Consider the following 19,240-nt stretch of genomic DNA (forward strand, 5'->3'; position numbering starts at 1 on the left):
AATTGTGTTTTTCACCTATTGCGGTAGGTCTTGGAACCTATAAACCGCGATAAACGAGGTATTACTATCCCTTGTTTTTTCATATTCATATTATTTTTTGAAAGTATGATGCATTAATATTTTTAAAAATATAGTATATAAATCCTATTTTATTTAATATTTCTTTTCAAATAGAATAAAAATTGTGTATCATGGGAGCCCTAATTAACAGCAAATTAGTTAATTTGTTTAAGCATCCGCTCCACTGGATCAAAATGACTGACATCCTCTCAGTTCAAATGAATTGGACATCTCAAGCCGTCAATAGCAGCTGATGAGTTAAAGAAGCATAAGAAAATTCCTCGAGAATGGAATCTGTCAAACGCATCATTACAGCCATATTCTTCTGCACATTAACCCTAACCCCCGCTTTTTTTTCCAGTCCCCCAGAACGGGGCAAACCCAATGTGAAGTGGTGCTTGTTCTAATTGCAGCTATTTAAAGCCAACACTCCCACTCGTGAAAAGCCAAAGCCGAGCCACCGATTTAGAATTCCATGCATGCGTTACGTAAGTCTTTGTCTTTCATGCTTCGACTCCTCTCCAAGCACGGCCTTGCTTTATTAATGATAAGGGATTGCATGATTGGGCGGCGCCTGATAACGCATGTTTCGCAGGCGCGTGGCGTCCTCCTAGCAGTTTTGCACACACTTTTTGAGTGGTTATAGTTCACTTCCCGTAAATTTTGGATAATTTCCTATTGCTCTTGGGGGCTGCTTCCTTTTCATTGGTCGATTTCTGCTTATTTTGGGAGATTTCTAGGTTACTACAATTTAAGGTTCGTCGGCACCGTTTTGACGGAAGAGTGAGAAGTGCTCAAAGGCTCCCCCCAAGATTTCTGGCTTTACGGCGTCCATATAAAAAAAATTGACTTCGTATGTACAGTTGGAATGGGCTAAAATGTAGAAAGAATAGGCCCGCGGGCCAGATCGGACCCCCTTGCGGGCCGTACATTTGACACCACTGGCTTACACGGATTAGCCGCATTGGCACGGCGGTGTGTGACACGTTATGTTCACGGGCTGAACAAACGCGACATGTTTGGCACTCGGCTGGGTGACAAAGTAAACTTGTTGGCGCTCATCCCTTTTCTGTCTGTGATGATTAAGGTCGAAATTAGCTTTCTAATCTGTCTAGTTTATTGATTGTCATTCATATGCAAGAAATTGTCATGATGGATAATATATTTTTTGGAAAGTTCAGCATCCCTCAAAAGTTCACTTGAAGTTTGCCAATTTTGTCTAAGTGGTGCTGTCACTAATCAATTATGTAATTGATCTATTACTATTGTGACCATTGATAAATGGTGCAAATCCAGTAAATTGGATTCCTCTAGTCTTTAATGAGAATAGACCAATTGTCATTATTGCTTTTATTTTATTTGTTCCTGTTGCCTATTCCGATATTGTCGGCCAATGGTAATACTGTACCTATAGCATGTATTTTGGAAAAATGTGCAAACATTTTATTTCTTTGACTACTAAATTACTGCAAACTCACTTGCAATCACAGAATGGGCTAGATGTCCAATCCATTGGGAGGGTTGGCAGATGTCGCTGCCACCCTCCCACTTAAACTGGAGTAGACTTCTACTAGTGATATATATTTTTAAATTCACAACAGAAGGATGATTGGACATCTAGTGTCTTTTGAGGTCTATCTATCATCATGGTGGCCATTTTGGGTTAGGCGCTTGGTGGTTGGAAACTCCATCTTGAAACATATTGCAGCATCATGGCTTTAGTTCTCACTACTTCCTCTTGCCTATGATGTCATTTTCGTGCCGTATTGGTGCACACTGATAGATAAATGGCCCAAGAAACCCCGTTTTTGTCAATAAATAACGAATCAACGTCCCAAGTGAGGCGAGGTCCGCAGATGCATATCCTTCAGCGGTAACCTCACATTGAGCGGGCAAAATCTGTCCCGGTGGCTCGTGCGCACCTCTAATTGAATCAGACCTAAGCAATTACGTCCCCCCGCACCGTTTTCCACACGAACAGATGCGGTCTGCGAGTATTTATCGCTGTTCCCATTGCCGCATCAATACTGCGGCTTTTGCTCCAGGGGGGTGTGCGCGAGTGTGTGTCTGGCCTTCCCGTCCAACAGGGTCTTCCCTAAACCCCCCGGGGGCTGACGCGACAAGAGCTGTAATGGAATCAATCCAGATAGTTGTCGGTGGATCACTTTCCTTCCCTTCTCGCTTTGTTTCCTTTGGAAAATAAAGCCAGAGCATCCCACGTCACACTGTTCTATTATTGGAAGTGCCAGGATGCCGTGTTGTCAAGGAAACCATCTAATATGGATGCTTATTTGTTGATTTACCAGGGCGGGCAAAACTGCCAGTTTTTTTCCCCTCTGGTTTTTAATAATGAACGCAAACACTCCTCCCGGGGATGTAATTAGTTCAGCGAGGTCCGGCGAAGTTCCTTCACTTCTGACTTCTCCGGGCGCGCTGATTTGGTTTCTCCTTGGCAAGTGAGGGCAACGTGGGAGATTGATGGAGTGATTCATCTCACTACTGCGCCGCTCGCTACCTCTGTGCTAGAACTGCAACAGCAGCGGCAACAAAAGAAACGGCAGCAGCTCGCCTACTCTCACCCTGCGTGGAGGATTCCCACTAGGACACGGGTGTCAAACTTAGCTTTGGAGCGGGCCAGATCGTAGTCGTGCTTTCCTTTGGAGGGGTGTTTTATGGCTGCTCATTATTGTGAATCGGCAACTAGCAACATAGTTTGCAGAAGTTTTGACCTAAAAATCGTCCTGAGCCTCTTTTGGGTCCTATTAGTCATAAATATTCTCTGACGCCAAAATGGTTGCCAGGCAATCGCAGGGCACAAGGAGACGGACAACCACTAACGCTCACGATCACCTCGGCATCGAGTGGGAATCGAACCCAGACTGCCCGTACTGAAATCATATTTTGGAAAGCAGTCCTAACTGATAAAAATGACTGATTTGTAGTTTTTTGCATTCCGTCCTGGGGTATAGGAATAAAAGTCTGCCACTACAATCTTCTTTGCTTATTTAAAGTCTATTCTGTAATTTTGGGCCTAACCTCACTTTCCAGACATGAGATGTAAAAAAAAAATTGAAGGCAAGGAGGTATTCAGGCTTTTTTTTTAGGCTTCATTGCCTCATTTGCGAGCCTGTCGTCGCATATTATGAAAAGTGGGCATGGTGCATGAGAATCACCCGTAGCGATAAACCCGTACTTTTAAATCCACCTGCTGACTTTTATTTTTCCTGAATGCAATTTCATTTTTTCTTGGAAGTGTAAGCTTTTCTTCAGTCTCATTATTTCATTATTTGACATTTTCTTACAAAGTAGCTCTCTGTGGATTTTATTTATTTTCTTAGCCTATCTTCACATTTGCGTGGTTGAGATGTACGGTGTAAACGGGCGCAGACATCAAATTTGTAATATTAGTAAGTCATTTCATAATTACGTCTGATGTCATCAAATTATTCGTCAGAGGTTAGGGTTAACCACTCTTCCACCGCGCTGCCGATTATCAAATCACAAATCATGAAATTCCAACATGTCTACTTCAACCCAAAATGGCTGACTTTCTCTTTTACTAATGATCAAGGTAACGCCATCAAGATTTGCTTTGACAACATACATATTTCCAGACAAGTGTACAGCACATATATACACATTTATACACGTCACGCCTCACTCCCCACTTTTGTTTATCACCCTCGAGCAAACGCGACGGACCATTGGTTGAAAGAATAATTAACTGTGCTAATTAGCGCCCTGCTAAATTCTCTGCAGAGATGCGCCGCCTTCTGACTCCGGTTGTAGCCCTCCCACCTCCCAATAATTTGGTATATGCTTTTCCCACGTGGCACGTGGGTAAGAGGCTTAGGCGTCGGGCAAACAACGGGTTGATATTCTCTGCTGACGTGTGCGCGCCGTGATAGTCATGCTTGTAATCCCGTTGGCTAAATATGCTGAGCTGTGAAAACAGATTAAGACGTGGCTGTGTTTTTCTTGGCCGCGATTTCCCAGTGGTGAGCTAAGCGGGTTCAGCAGCTGTCCGGCGGTGGCTTTTGTCAACTTGACCTACACTATACATAGATAAATAAATGTAAAATTAAGATAAAATACTGACAACTAAGGTTGCTGTGATTAACTGTTAAAAAGAACAGGACCAGTCTAAATTGCATATACTTTTTTTCGCTCTTGATGATAGTGGCATTATCAGGCATTCGGTTATCTCAGCTGTCGAACGTGCTGACTACTGAGCTACTGTGGCCAGTGTCAAACAAGTGGAGAAGTTCGGAATGCCTTCGTCCCTGATAACTTAAAAAAAGCATGATGGCAAATGAAGCTAGACTATTTTAGACTAGCTAGCTAGCGGTGTTGTCCCCCTGCTGAAGCCAGTACACATCCAGGCCCGTCTGCGGTTCGCTAGAGAGAATTTGGATGATCCAGAAGAAGACTGGGAGAATGTTTAATGGTCAGATGAAACCTAAATAGAACTTTTTGGTAGAAACATAGGTTCTTGTGTTTGGAGGAGAAAGAATACTGAATTGCATCCGAAGAACACCATACCCACTGTGAAGCATGGAGGTGGAAACATCATGCTTTGGGGCTGTTTTTCCTGCAAAGGGACCAGGACGACTGATCTATGTAAAGGAAAGGGCCATTTATCGAGAGATTTTGAGTGAAAATCTCCTTCCATCAGCAAGGACATTGAAGATGAGACGTGGATGGGTCTTTCAGCATGACAACGATCCCAAACACACAGCCAGTGCAACAAAGAAGTGGCTTCGTAAGAAGCATTTCGAGGTCCTAGAGTGGCTTAGCCAGTGTCCAGATCTCGACCCCATAGAAAATCTGTGGAGGGAGTTGAAAGTCCGTGTTGCCCAATGACAGCCCCAAAACATCATTGCGCTAGAGGAGATCTGCATGTAGGAATTGGCCAAAATACCAGCAACAGTGTGTGAAAAGCTTGTGAAGAGTTACAGAAAACATTTGGCCTCCGTTATTGCCAACAAAGGGTACATAACCAAGTATTGAGATGAACTTTTGGTATTGACCAAATATTTATTTTCCACCATGATTTGCAAATACATTCTTTAAAAATCAAACATTGTGATTTTCAGGGGGGTTTTCTCCACATTCTGTGTCTCATGGTTGAGGTTTACCCATGTTGACAATTACAGGCCTCTCTAATCTTTTCAAGTAGGATAACTTGCACAATTGGTGGTTGACTAAATACTTATTTGCTCCACTGTATATACGGTTTACAGTTGTCTGCTTAAAAAAAAACTATTAAAATGTTGGTCTGTTTATGTTAGCCTGTTCATTTGCTGTGAAATTTACCATTTTCTCCGATCTGGAAACAACAATGTTTGCAGTGATTGGTTAGTCAGTCAACTGACTATATGAACGGGTTACCCTAAAAGACAGTTTTGACATTGATAGATGGCCAAACCATTTCAACTTCGGTGGGTTCGAGCCTGTTCTATTTTTCTTTTTTAATGGATTACTTTAACATTCCCAGGTCTTAGAAAATCTCCATTCTCGATTCAGATAGGTTCGACCGCCTATGAATCCAACTCATTTATAATTCAACTCTAAAGACAAAAGTAGCTTAGCAATCAATAGCTGTCCACTGTGCAAAAAAAAAAAAGCACAAGCCGAGTGTTTGTCACATCTGACAGATTTGACAGTTGGCTGAGAGAGCAGACAATCGTTATCAAACTCCACTTTTATTGGAATCTGAGAGAAGCCTCCTGAGGGGCAATAAGGTGTAGGAGAGGAGCAGGAGTGTACTTGCCCGTGGGCAGCGCAAAGCGGAGGCGGGGCCGCCGAGAGGGCAGAGCCGCGGTGATGGGCACCGGGGCCGAGTAGCCGAGTGGAAAAAGGCCAGTCTTGGTAAATAAGTAGGCAAGATATAGTGGAGGCTTCCATTTTATGGTTAAATTACACAATAGAAAGAAGTGGAGGATTTTATGGAAAGTGAAATGATCTGTTCTTGGTAAATCACCAATTTCATGACGATTAGCTATCAATTCTTTGGTTCTAATGCACATTCAAAGCTAAAATAAAAATAAATCTTATGATAAGTCGCTTATTCGCAAAAATAATCGGTGATTAGTCCAGCATATTGAAAGCAGCCAAACACACAAATAGCAAGTCTTATTGAGTGGACATATTTCTTTTGAAAATGTAGGTCATCGCTACCACTGGTAATTCGGCCCCTGATCAAATGTGACGTGAGAGGAGCAGGATTACGAGTTGCACACAGTAAAACCGTCACACGTAGCAAATGCACTCGAAGGTTATTTCCGTGTCGGCGAGGGAAGGAACGAGCTGGAGGGACACAAGTGAGAACAAGAGAACTCGACAGTGCGCTGGATCGGGCAGGAGCGCCGTTGCCATGGCGACCGGCAGCCCTCCGTCGGTATTTGGAGCAGCGGGGTGGAATTACTGCGGAGGATTTCGTGTTTGCCGCACATCTGGGTTTAGCTAATATGGCGGTGGTCTCGGAAAAATGACCCTGAGTTTATTTAAAAAAAATCACCAGGTCCATGTACTTTTACTTGATTGAAGTTTTTATAGCACTTCTGTACCGTATGTGACAATGTTACAATACAAATTTGCTAGTAAAGGGGGCGGTAATACCGCTGCCAGTGTGTGAATACAACATGTCCTCGTCACGTAGCAACCTTCTACATCGGCTAACTGCGGTCGATGCTATACATGAGTGGAGCCAACAATTGACAACACTCATTACAGAGAGTCATTTAGAGCAGAAAAGAACAATTCAGCACATCTAGTAAATGTTTTGTGTAACAGAGATGCAGTGAGGAGAAAGACAAGACCTGGGAAGGTTGCAGTATTGAAGGTTTTGAGCACTTTTGTGTTTCCGTGTACAGATTTGCCATAATGGCTGTGGTGGCTACAGAGTACAGTCGGACCTCTACCTGTTTGGATTTAAGTTCCCCTTCGGTGGTGCTAGTTGACAGACGTTTTGAGAAAAATAGATCTAAAGACAATTGCCTTTAATGACTTTTAATCATGTTTGTAAAATGCACAAGACAAACGTCGTCAAACTGGGCGATCCCACGACTCGTGAACACTTTTTCAGGATGTTTTTTCCACAAAGTCGGAAAGTTTGTTTCTCCCCCGTTTTTTTCTGATTTGTGCTGTTGGGATGGTGGCTGCTTCCTCCTCAGCCGCCTTCTCGTTGAATTCCTCGTGAATTGCCGAGCATTGCATTAACTCCTGCTCCATTGAGAGTTCGTTTTGGTGCCCCTTGACCAACTCGTCAATGTCCTACTTAATTTCGGTCCGTAACAAAACAAGCGAAGTAAGGACTTCCCTGGTGTGAATATGCCTTTTAGTTTGACCCTCAAAACACAAAAACCAAATGGCCCTCGAAAAGAAAAAAAAACTTGTCCATGCATGGCATAGACAAATCCTTGGGGGAATCCAGCCACCGCAATGCTTTTTATCCCCTGTGTGAATATTTGATGTAAAGAGTGTACTGTATAGGCCCCGTCTCTGTGGGTATTGTGGGGATAAATGCCCCTCACATCCTGGCACTTGGCTCAGACGCAGATGGTTGTGAAACATGTTCTTTTCTCTGGTGTAACATGGCTTCATCCTGAATCTTCAAATATTTACATTTCTTTATTATATTGACAGAGGCAACGTGACAAGCTGTGCTATTTTTCACTGGGTCATTCTATATGGGTCTTGTGACAGCAGAGTTCTGGTAATTAATTTGAAAATCACCTGAGAAGTCCAGCCTCAGCATCCCCTGCCTCCTTTGTGTATTATTTATCATTGAGGACTCCTGCCCCGCTTCCCGGGCTATTTTTACCAAGCATCTCCGTCACATTAACTCTGGAGCCCCAATCCCCTGCTTCTTCTAACAGCAAGCCTCTCTTCATCTGGATTCTGGATTACATTATCTCTACCTCACCCCGTTCTCCCCATCCTACTACAGCATGTTTGCCCCCCCCCCGTCTCCCTACCCTCGCTGTCTTTACATCCTTCCATCGTGCCTTTTATCCCAAGTCTTGTTCCCCACCACTCTGCTAAACCTCTGGCTCTTCACCCCTTGTCCTCCACCGTACGCCTTTCAATCATTCATATTAGTGTTACCAGTCCCTGCAGGAAGGTTTGCATGCATACATACGCACGTCCCCCAGGCCCGTTCGAGCCCCCTGCATTTGTTTGACAGTGACTCGCCTGGCCGCGCATATAAATCTAGCTGCATTGACTGGAGATTGGATACCAAATGAGCTCTACGTGCAAGAACAAGCCGAACCGAATCTCCTCTGGGCCGTGCGCTCATTGCCGGGTTGGAAACACTATGAATCCGCTGCCTTCTCATTGATGCACAACCCATTTGTCATTTCTATTGATCTCACGTTCCAGCGCATTCTGCTACAAACCTCCCATGAGGATAGATAGACATGACTACTGATCTGTCATGCACAGAATCAAATCATACTGCTTGACGATGTCGATTCCCTGTATCACTGCCTACGCTTACGATCCGCTGACTAATTTCTGACTGATCCCCTCTGCGATTGAGTGTAACCAAACAGTAGGATTCCAAATGTTAGAGTAGTTCTGGAAATGGTTAATATGTTGTAAATTACAGATTACCTCTATTCTCCCTTCCAGTGTGGCAAACCAGGAAAGAATCTGAATAAAGTATTGTATTTGTTCCAGTTTGCTCTTTCTTTGTAACCTGGCATGCCAAATGGATTGTTCCATATGTATGCTACGCAGTCCTTTGACTTTGCAATTTGTTGCAGAAAGTAGAGCATCGACTAGTGGATTGGTAGCATCTGCAGTGATGCAGGCGCTGATGATCTCAACCATACGCTCTCAATTTATCTGTTGATTTACCTTTCTTAGCTCACCTATGGTCACACAGTGTGGGTAATAATGGGAGTAACCATATCCTGGATATGTTGGCCTGAGAGATTTCCTTGACTGGGTGTTTGGACAATGGGTGACATTGTTGTCCTTGGACCAAATTCAGATCTAGTGTTGATCCAGTTTTCTCCAGAACCAGAGCCAAGTAAGCCATTGTGTTTGAGCTTGGTCAAGTTTAAACTTGGACTTTAAAATCATACAAGTCCCAGTCTTTGTATGTCTTGGTATGTTCCTTTGTAAAAACCTTTCTTACACAGAGACTGGTTACGTAATGGTTTGCCTGTGGGACCATCACCTGCGGGTCATCGTGTCAGGATTTCTTGTCTGGTGTGTATACCCGGAGGGAGCTTTCCCAAGAGGCGGCGTTCACATCTCAGCCTCGCGCGTATCTTTGTGCAAGACCACCCCCGCATACGACAGTGAGGTCTCATCGGGACAATGTGTGTTTCTTCTTAGCATATTCTATGTTACATCATCATGTTTTCTGTCAGTTTTGTCTCGGCCCGTCTCTCGGATTCACTTGTCACCATCGCCTGTCCGATTTAGTCCATGTCAAAATCTCATTTCTGACGTCCAGGTGCCTCAGCGCTTCTAACGTTAGCTTAACTTAGCTTTTTCTCTTGCTTCTCCTAAGTGTCATTTTGTCTGCTGTGCCGTTCGGGAACAGGTGATGCTGTAGGGTGATACGTGACCCCACTGTGTCACATCAAAGTGACGGGTGGCTGCATTGCTAACTTTTCTTGCCAGTTGGCTCTTTGGAAGACATGCTATAGCAACCGTCTGTCACTCTTTCGGCACAAAGTTTGTGTTTTGTCACCAACAATACGTAATGAACTTTGATGGAGTCAATTACATAATCTCCATATTGCATAAACTGTAGTATTGGGAACGCGGCAGTTTTCAAATCTGCATCCAGTGAGATGTGTTTTCCCCTCTGGCGGGCACTGTTATCCAAAACATCTACAGGGTGGCTCTAAACGCAAACAGCCTGTCTTCACTCAGTACTTGTGCAATGAGATGACTTTTCACTCAATAGGAAGCAGAAGAAATGATTTCTTTACAAAAGGCAGACACGGATTTGCACTATTATCGCAAACCTAACACGATGCATTTCAAATTGTATACGCCATATAACAACTTTTGTACGGGATTTTTTTAATTAAGTGTTTTGTAAAACCGAACTCGTTTTACCCATTTCAGCTCTAATCCGGATCGTCTCGGTCACTGGTAGCAGACGAAAACGTCATCGTCGACTCCTAATATTGTCATACTTTAAGTATGATATGCTCACGCGCATTCCCCTTTTACCCGTCCGCTTTATGTGAGTAAATATGTGCTACGTTGCATTTGTACATTTTTTTGCCATAGCATTATCATTTGATCTATATTATAATCACCTTCCATTCCATCAAATATTCATTCTCGGTGAATATTGCACATGTTGTGGATTTGTGTCGATACATCCACTGAGCATCAGTGTTTGATTGACTACATCTTTGTGCACGTGTGCAAAAGTTAGTTCGGCCCATGTTCGCTTTAATGAACAGGGCATGCAGATGTGTAATAAGGACACATTGTGCAGAAAAACAGCACCATTAGACGCATGTCTAAATCCATTGAGGTACTCAAGAGAAAAAACAATGTCGCACCATGATAAAGTGGTAATTGCATCAGCCAGCCGTAATCGTGTTATCTATTAAGAGAGTCGAAGGCCAGGCGGAGGCGAAGCGCTGGATGGCGATTTGGGGCCCAGATTACCTCGGCATTATCCACTCACAATAGCACATTATCACCTATCATAAGCCAGAGGTGTCCATTGATCCAATCAGCAGTGTCTTGGCCGCAGGAGAGGGTGGCGCTACTGCCCTGCCACTGTTGGCTGATTTGTGTTGAGATGATGATTTGATTTATTATTATTATTATTTTAATGGGTAATATTCAATGTTGTTATCCAGCCAATCATAGGGCACAATGAGACAGATGACCATTAGGGGCAATTTAGGTTGTTCAATTAGCCTACCATGCATGTTTTGGGGATATGGGTGAAAATTGTTAGGTAGTACATAACACCACTTTGTTTTGTAGTCGTCAGATTTACAGCAAGTCTCCATTTTCTTTCTGCTCACTTCTCTTGTTTCTGTTATTCTCAAGCTGAATTAATAATAATAATAATAATTTATAATACTCTGTCGTCATTGGTACTTAACGTTTGTCTTTTCTTTTCACATCATGAAACTGAAAGAGTTTAATCCACTCTGTCATTGTTAAATAGGACATTTTACAAATTCCACTGTTTCTGAGAACTATTTGTAACAAAGCAGTTTGGCTGATCTAAAAAATGTAAAACAGACCCAAAAATATGATCTAAAAATATCTCCACATTTGTTTTTGCTATGTTGTTTTAAAAATAGACAATCCCTTTCGACATAACAACTAGAGCTTCAAACAGCCGTCTCTTTTTAGGCTCGACTTCTACTCGGTAGAATTCACGACTAAATTTCAATTGCGCAGAAGGACTTGTTTTGGACAGTTAAATGTTTGCTCATCACACTAAGGCGCCATCCAAGTGGGACACCAAATGCACTGTGCAGATATTCTCATTGTCGCTATGGCTTTATGCGTTTCTTTCTTTCGCCGCCGCCTCTGCCAAAGCCAAGACTTAAATGTCCAGAAATAGGAAAGCAGAGCCGCAATAAAATAAAATAAAACAAGAACGCGGTACTTGACTCTCTCCAGGTCTCAATGCAGCTCGTTGAAATGGAACAAAAACAACCCGGATAAAAGTAGCGGCAAATTGCAACGTGTGTGACGTTAACAGCACCTGCTCCCAAGTTGCTCCCGCTCGCCACTGTAATGGATTCCATATTGTGCAGGAAGTGAAAATCGAATGACAAATGATGTTTTTGGTTTCGGTGCAGTGGGCAGTTGTGTCTTCGACATCTTATTGGAAATGCACTTTTGAATCGGACGTTTTGATAGCATTTGATAAGGATACAGTTTTTTTTTCTTTTTGGTCATGCTTAAAAATCACAGGTTTCACAGTGACGGCCCGCGGGCAACAATTACAAAGTGATAAATATTACAGAATATTTTCTGTTTTCCACTCTTGTTTTATTTTTTGAAGATAACATACATTTATGGTGGAGATTTTTGAGTATTATCTACGCCAGCTCACACAGGGCGCCGAAATGAAGCTGTTCAACATCAAAGGAAAGACTTAACAAGCAGCTGTGACAGGTCGTTTAGATTATACTCGACTTATGATCTTGATTAGAGCCTAATGATTGTTGAAAAAGTCAGATATGCTTGTTAAAAAAGTGAGTATTGTGGTGGGAACATTGCGATGTTGCAGTACAAACGAGACGTTCAAGGAAACTAATAGACTGGATCAAAAATCATACTCTCAGGCCCTCCACCAATAGCACCTTGGCGATCACGTAATGAGCACCCCTGATCTACGCCCACTCAATTTGATTGGACGTCTATCAACTGCCAACTGTGTAAAAACCAACAAGCCGTCCTTTTTCGGGATCGTTCTTGGGTGGAAATGTCACCGCAGTGTCGCTTGGCCTACAGGTGCACCGCGGCGCCACAGAAAAAGCCAGAGGAGTCAGCGGCGCGTAAAGTGGACTCAGGATTAGTTCATGCGGCACGAGTGATGAGGTGACCTTTCACGCCGCTCCCGAGCTCAGAAGCACAGATCCAGAACACGTTTGAAACCCAGAAGTCTGATTTTGCACGCAAGCAATCCTCGTCAAGATCTAAATTGAAAACTCTCTCATTTGGGATCCCATACCCATCGTCGGAACACGTTTTATTTCATGTGTGATTGATATTTCTGGAAAACTAGAGCGTTACAAATGTCGCACCTGGCCGCCCTGCGCTCGGAATTAGCCTCTGCGCCGATACAGTATTTAGGTTGTGATGATGCGAATCTCCAAACACTTTGATCGTGCACACCCTCAATTGTAAGCTCTTCTTTTCATTTTCTACTCCAATAAAGGCAATTTACAGCCCTAGTTTCCTTTTACGGCCCCCAAACTACAGTGTAGCGCGATAGACGCTGTTTGCTTTTATGCCACATACTAATGGAAGAAAAGAGGGTTTTATATTTTTAGCGATGAATCTTAACGAAAAATTGAGTCCATTTGATCCGACCATTTTCTTGTCTGTGTTTCCTGCTGGAAATAATTACTCATTTGGGAATTTATGGATCTGTTAATATTAGTTTATATTTTCTGTTCTAATTTGGTCTATCTTCAAAAATATTAGTTCTTAAAATTTATATAGATTAGGGCTGCCACAAACACATGATGGCATATTTTATGGGTGAGCTAATTGTCAATTAGTTTCACAATTTGTCAATTCTTCGGCTGATATTTACGTAAAATTAATGATTGATGATGGTAGGCAGCCAATCATTTGGCATCTAATCTTTCTTCTGCTGTGAATTGAAATGTTTCATCACTGGTAGATGTCAAATATGTTTGAAGTGGAAGGGTAGCAGCAAATGAACAAATGTTCCGTTAATGACAGTCAAAATTAACAAATAACAGTAATTCCTTGACATACGAGTGCCCCAACCTACAAGAAATTTGAGATACGAGTAAAATTCCGAGCAAATATTTGCCTTGACATAGGAGACAAATTTTGAGATACGAGCATACGAGACAGCCAGGTGGCCGAGACGCAGCTCCTTTGTATAAAGATATCTAGGAGCACTGGGCGGAGCGCTGTATTTTTTTCCCTTTTTTGCGCTAGTCAGTGCAGAATTAAAGTAAAAACAATGCATCCAAAGCAAGCGGGTGCAATAAAGGGTAGTGCGAAGAAAAGGCGTATGACGACAATCGATATTAAGCATGAAATAATAGAAAAACATGAGTGGTGTATGTGTGATGAAGCTGGCTCGCCAATACGAGAGGAGAACCTGGACAAATTGGCTAGTGGTCGTGCGTTATCCTATTGTGAGGACATTTATGTGTGTAATTTTCGTGATATTTTGAAGGTGAGACAAAAGCAAACAACCCTAGATGGGTTCCTTTTAAAAACTCTGGCTAAAAGTGAAAGTAGAAGCAAGGCAAAAAGAGCCAAGCCAGAAGAATTAAGCTTAGTGTAAGGTAAGATTATTCAACTTTAAAAAAGGGTGTCTGTATCGTAATCTTAGTTCATTTAAGTTAAATTCATGTTTATGTTGTGTTAGGAGCGCGTCGCTCTCTCTCTCTCTCTCTCTCTCTCTCTCCCCTCCGCGCACTCCGTGTTGTACTGAATAATGTCTCATTTTAGTATTAAACATCATAACCACGAGATTTATTTGATACTCTTAGTAGATGGTGAATTAGAACCAATAAGAATGTTTTTCCATTGTAATATCCTGATTTTGGTGTTTTTTCAGAGGGTGGGTTTGAATTAATTTGTATTTAGTTCATTTCTATGGGAAAAGTTGATTTGAGGTACGAGTATATCGACATACGAGCTCGGTTCCGGAACACATTAATCTCGTATCTCAAGGTATTACTGTATACGTAAACCGCGTGAGGAGAAAAAAAAAACAACTTCTCATAGAGAAACTGCACTGATTTTCTGCTGGTATTCAAGCACCTCTTCTTCATGTTTCTGCGGGGCCTCCAGCAAAAACATTGGCTCGCTCTCGACGACGTTCCTCACTCAAGTGTGTCCTCTGTGACGTTGGGTGGGGGTAGAAAAAAAACAAAAAATCTGCTCTTTTGCAGATTACATGAGCAGCCCGCAGGGCAGGAAAGAGCTGCCGGCAGCACCTTGATGCCACCGACAACATCTCCACCCCATCTTGGGTGCTTTCCGATTTTGATTTTCTCTTCCCTTTTGGGCCGACTCGATCTTCCTCTCTGTCTTGCTTCTCTTTGAGGACATCAAAGTGGGTCACATCATCCTTCCCTCAGCTTTTTTGTTCCACTTGTCCTTAAATTGAATAATGGGAGAAAAAAACGCTTAATATAATGATGGGTCGAAGGCACACACAAGCACCTTCTTTCTGGGGAATCCTGCCCCACAACCCTGGAATTGATTTTTGCCCCTTTTTGTACTGTCTGATTTTTCTACTTCTCTTGAACAAGATGTATCAGGATGCTCTTTTTCTTCCCGCTACGTCTTTATCTGGCATCTCAGTGCTGAGCGCTCTCCACCACAGCTCAATACTTCTGTCGGCTTCACCTTTTTAATGCGGTTACATGTCAGTCTATGCTCGCACACGGACACGCAAAAACTGCAATGCCCTCAGTGTGTGCTGGAATCATCATATGCCAAAGGGCGACTGATGATTTTGCGCTTTACTCTCTGCACTTTTACGGTAAATTCAAACTTAGGACAATATCATGGCACGCTGATTGATTTGGGGACATCTGACGCTTAGTTCGGGAACCGCAGATGATTTTCAGAATCATTGTTTTAATAGTTTTTTCACAAATGGTGCATATTTTTTCCTAGTAGTATTTTGTTTAAAAGTTCATGGTTCCGCAAATGGGCAGAAGGATGAAGAAAATGTCCTTCGAATTCAAATTCAAAGCAAAATTTGTCATCTACTAGTATTATTGTTACTTAAAACGTAAAAGCTGTGCAGATGAAGTGATTTTATCATTTTCATTTTTAATATTCATTAATAAGTGTTAGTATTAAATCATACATATATTATATATATATATTTGGTTAATTTTGCCTACAGAAATGGGTTCAAAATACTTTAAACTAGAGTAAACTAACTATTATTTCTCCACATGGCTTCTCCACAATGTTGTTTAGTCAAGTATTTCTTACATTTTCTGATACTGTTATGCCTTGCTATTCTACACTACATAATGTTCAAGTGAAACACCCTTATCAATATTCCGATTCACAATATTGTATTCAAAGCCTACCATCTATAAAAGCTCGGCCCCATGCTTGACCTTTTGCAAAATGCCAACTTTCTCAATCTGCATCTTATTCATGCCTCCAAGCTTGAATGCAGCTTTTTAAGTCCAGAACAAATGTTCTTTAGCATTGCGTGTGATTTGAAGTCACGTGACTGTACTTGTTTGAATAGAACATGTTCACTCCATCCCATAATGACAATGACAGTCGGTGTTGTCCACCACGTGTCCGACACAAGGGACCAAAGCGTGATTGGACTCATTTGACGAAGGACACAACAACAGCTGGTTGATTCGATGAGGCCAATTAACGGCAACGCTGTAAAGTTATTTGTCACTTTGGCAGAAGCGGTGAATGGAATGGCCCACCGACTGTCATAAAACACACACTAAACGAACGCTTAGCGCCGTGTCCAATAACTAGCTCGAAGTGGTACATTAGCGTGGATTTTACCTTGTGTGGTATAAAATGAGTCCCAAAATTTTGATGAGCAATGTGCCCAAATGTAGAACTTCCCTTTTTTCCCCTGCATTTTAATAAAATGAATCAATTGGAAACACAATTCACATGAATAAGCTAGTAAAAAAGTAGCTTTGTAATATCAATACTTTATTTAAAATATTCTGAATACCAAAAATGAGGGATAATATTAGATCAATTTTTTAATGTACAAAACTTTTAATATTGTCTTTTATACTGATTTCATTGGTAAAAATAATTCAGTAGATATGTTAGAGTAAAAACACAAGAAATTTGATGTTTTTAATGCAAAAAATACAATAAACATTAAATATGGAAATATTTTCTACTTTATTTAGATGAAACCAAAGAATAATAAAACATATTTTAAATTAAAATAAAAAGAACAAATATTCTCCCTTTATTTTATTTCATTTTATTTAATTTCGAAGAAATAATTCAATTAGTAAACAACAAACTAAATGTTCATTTTATGTATTTTAAATTCAATAAAATTAAAAAGACAATATACGGTTAAAACAAAATGTAAAAATTGACATTGTATATTTAAGCAAAAAGTAAAGCCCCTATGAAAATAGTGCTTTGTAGCAGCTGCTCTTTTTCTACCCGCTTCCCCCATTTTATTTCTTCACCTCCCATTTGAAGACGAAGGTCAGAGTAGCTCAAGATGCACAGCGTGGAAGTCATCGCGCAGAAAGACGGAGCGCCCCAGTCTCCCAGGGAAACGGGTCGATATCAACCCAGCTGGGGTCTGGATGACAGCGGAGCCCAATAATGCCCGTCCCCGCTGAGGGTCGGAGCCTTTCTCTTAAAGTTCAGGCAGTTTGAAAAGCACTCCTGAAACATGGCTAAATTTAACCACGCCAACTTGACGTCAAAGTACCATATTTTCACACCTATAGGGCCCACTTAAAAGTCTAAAGTTTTCTCTAAAACGCACATGGCGCCCAATCAGTCGGTGCGCCTTGTTTACGCGCTAAATTCAAAATTTTGTATGACCCTGACCGCTTGACTGACTGGTTTCATTTCCTGCCAACACGCTACTTATTGTGATCAACCCAGCGGACGTTCACCCTAAAAATAGCCTCCCAGCGTATTCCATAGTTTGAGCTTTCGTCAAAGCTGGAATCACTATTACGAAAACCCACGGCGACAACTCTGAACCTGAGAATGAGATGGAACCCTGCATTGTTGGCGAATTCTCCCACCTGGCTGAACTCTTTGTGTCGGATACAGAAGATGAGGACTTTGACAGATTTGTAGTTGTTTGAATATTTTTACTTATATTTTCACGAATACACATTACATCAGTAAAACAAAATCCAACTCAGTTTTGCTCCTGTTGCCTTTTTTAAAACATACGCTAGCATGCATGCAATCATGTGTGCCATGCTATAAAAACTATAGCAGCTTTTAAATTAAGCGACTTTTGTATTGACAAAAAACTGAAAATACACCCTCAACTGAGTCGGCGCCCTTTCAGGCGGTGCGCCCTATAGGTGTGAAAATACGGCAGGCGAATGCGCGAATGGCGACTTTGAGGGAAAAACTGGCCGAGAATCCCTCTTTGTGTTCTTCTGAATTCATTTTGGACAAATCCGAAAACAGGCCTCTCGTTAGGAAACTAGACGGAGTTAAGTTACTACTTTAAAAAAAGCAAGCTTTCTGACGCCCCAGTGAGTCAGCAGTGTGTGCTCGGAATGGCGCCGGCGCAAAATCAAACGAGGACGCATTCATTAAACGCTAACGGCCGCGGGAGAGTGCCAGAAAAGGCCGCGGCCGAATGCGAAAACGTCGGCCGAAACGTTCCGTGTCGACGGAAGTCATTTTGTTGTTTTGCCGCAGTCGTAAATCGGGCTTCGCGCCCGTGTTTGGAATTGTGTATAAACGCACCGGCGCCGAGTTAACGTACAAGGACGGAAATTAGATGACTTAATTGAGGTCCTCTGTTCAACGTTGCACTCAAACATGTTGGATTTGTGAGTGGGTTGGCTCAGCTATCACTTTTTGGAGTGTGTGCTCAGATTGTAGTGACTTCTAGTGAATTTGTCATTTAAGTGAGGGGGGGACTCCCTGTTCAAATGGATTTGACGTTTAGCACTATCAATGGCAGACAATGAGTTGATCTTGTTTTTAATATTACTCTCGATCATGTTTTAATATGTGATTTGGACTATGCCCTACTGCCCATAGTTGGCTTGGATAGCATCCAAATATTATATATTAATCATATATAATAGTTAGTTCTATCTTCATATTCATTTAATGGCCTGCAACTTAATGTGATTACTATTTGAGTAAAACAATTCAATATTATTTTAGAGTATCTATCAATTTAAATTAATGATTCAAAATAAAATACCTACATTGCATTTGATCAATCCATGTATGTATATTATAAAATCAGAAAAATTTCAAATCTATCACTTAAAGATTTGTTTGAAATGTTCCATATAAATGTATATTTTTTACCAATCACAATATTTTGAAGTATAAACAAATAATTCTTAAAAATGTATATCTATACAAATATAATAGAACATTTGAATCAGTTGTGAGCTTTAGTATTGATTGTGCTGTATATTTTGAGATATCGAATACTTATTTTTCATGCGTATTTATATTAGTCCAAAACGCACTCCAGTGGACTGAAGCTCATGATATTGACAAAATGACTGCATTATAGTTACAAGAATTATCCGCATGCTTTTTTGGAGTGGTCAAAATATGGCACACTTCCACTCCAGCCCCACAAAATCTGCCTAGCAACAAGTGTCAAGCATCCCCAAAAACTCCAAGCCCTCGTCCTTTCATCCGTTCACAAACTCCTCCCCACTCCCGTCGGCCGAACCTAGCCTCCCCGGTGCATCTTTTTGGTGCGACTCTGGCGGGTTCCTCCTCCTCGCCCTCGCTCTCTCGG

At 41.7% G+C, this 19,240-nt stretch overlaps 1 protein-coding gene across 5 annotated transcripts in view; it reads left to right on the forward strand.

Moving 5' to 3' along the window:
* The window catches only part of slc12a5a (solute carrier family 12 member 5a), a 110,345-nt gene that overhangs the window by 22,607 nt on the left and 68,498 nt on the right, over nucleotides 1–19,240 (forward strand). The gene's annotated exons all lie outside the window — the stretch shown is intronic.

The sequence above is a fragment of the Stigmatopora argus genome, chromosome 6, assembly GCF_051989625.1.
Source record: "Stigmatopora argus isolate UIUO_Sarg chromosome 6, RoL_Sarg_1.0, whole genome shotgun sequence".
In the NCBI taxonomy this organism is placed as follows: domain Eukaryota; kingdom Metazoa; phylum Chordata; class Actinopteri; order Syngnathiformes; family Syngnathidae; genus Stigmatopora; species Stigmatopora argus.